This window comes from Echinops telfairi, unplaced genomic scaffold (genome assembly GCF_000313985.2).
Source record: "Echinops telfairi isolate 266 unplaced genomic scaffold, ASM31398v2 ScPeMD7_7400;HRSCAF=8409, whole genome shotgun sequence".
Lineage (NCBI taxonomy): Eukaryota > Metazoa > Chordata > Mammalia > Afrosoricida > Tenrecidae > Echinops > Echinops telfairi.
Window position 1 is genome coordinate 15,766,138 of NW_022111300.1, and position 1,638 is coordinate 15,767,775.

The window sequence follows — 1,638 nt, forward strand, 5'->3', positions numbered from 1 at the left end:
AAAACTAGAGATAAAACTCCTATCAGTAGGAATAGAGAGATGTTCTGATGGGTGGTCAACTTTGTGACTTACCCTGACCTTTTTTTGTCTTCAGTAGGTTTCAGAGACTGAAGAGTTCGCTCTTTTGTAGTGGCTCGGGGAGTTGTTTGTGGGTAAGACTGCCCAGATCACTCCTCTGGTCATCATTTCCCCTTTTACATGTCTGGGTATATCCTGGATATCCACCCAGAACCCACCGCTCTTCCTTTTCCTGTAGCAGCCTGAGGTGATCTTCCAAAACAATACGTTACTCACTTGGCCCAGAAAACCCTATAAAATCCTGAAAATAAAAGCGGGTCGAACCTCCGGGTCCACGTGAAGAGCACTATGAAACTTCCCAGGCCATCAGAGGCATGCATATCTGGAAAGCCGCCTACTACTTGAAAAAAAGAAGCAGTGTGGCTCTTCCGATGTTACAATGGTGGCCTTGGTAGGTGTTCCCAGGCCAAACAGTGAGGATGGACCCAGGGTCGGTGGCCCAAAAAGAGTGCTGAATTTTTGCTTCACATGCTTAAAAATGCAGAAAGTAATGCTGAACTTTGCTGAATTTTTGTTTCACATGCTTAAAAACGCAGAAAGTAATGCTGATCTTAAGGGTTTAAATGTGGATTCTCCGGTGATTGAGCACATCCAGGTGAACAAAGCCCCCAGGATGCGTCGCCAGACGTACAGAGCTCATGGTCGGATCAATTCATCCATGAGCTCCCCCTGCCACGTTGAAATGACCCTTCCTGAAAAGGAACACATTGTTCCTAAACCAGAAGTGGAGGTTGCACAGAAGAAAACTATTTCCCGGAAGAAACTGAAGAAGCAAACACTCATGGCTTGGGAATAAATTAAACTTAAAAGTTAATAAAAGTTAAAAAAAAAAAAAAAAGAGCGAATGCGTGGAGTTTAGCCTGTCAATCAGGTGGCATCTTGGTGAGCACATTTGGAGGCACAAAGGAGATAAATCGCTTGCTGGAGGCAGAATATAAGCTTACTCCCTGACAGACATCTCTGAGGAGAAGCCACATGAAGTTACCCTGAGGCAGTCAGAATTTCAGAGCTAGGAGAACCATGTGGAGACATCTGCCAGAGCTGATATGTTTACAACACTACTGGATCCACAAGACTTCCAACCCACTGACCTGTGATTTTCCTGCATTCAGTTTCTTTGCATGTGTTTCATGAATCTGAAGAGGACTTTGTAGTTTGTTATCAGACATATGGGATAATATCAGACTTATGGACTTGATGTGGACAGGGTTGGGTTGTTTTCTTGATATTCAATTACTCTTATATATAAAGCTCTTTCTTAGTCACATATGAGTCTCCCTGGTTTTGTCTCTCCTGTCTACCCAGACTAACACAACAGACTGTCTATTTAGCATCCCCCCAACAAGAGACTGTTGGTTATTAGAGTGTCTTATCTTTGGGTTTCCTGTGAGGTACCTTCACATCGTAGGGTTCACCCCGGTGACTCTGATGAATGTTCAGATATTGGGACTAGGGGCGTGTAACAGTCTATTTTTTAAAGTCCAGTAAACCTGGATCCTCAAATAGGTATATGTCTGTCCCTGAATATGGCTCTGCTTCTCAATTCCACTGCTACAACTC

At 43.7% G+C, this 1,638-nt stretch overlaps 1 pseudogene; it reads left to right on the forward strand.

The window, feature by feature from the left end:
• Positions 1-287: 287 nt before the first annotated feature.
• Positions 288-874, forward strand: LOC101659723 (annotated as a pseudogene).
• The last annotated feature ends 764 nt before the right edge of the window (positions 875-1,638 follow it).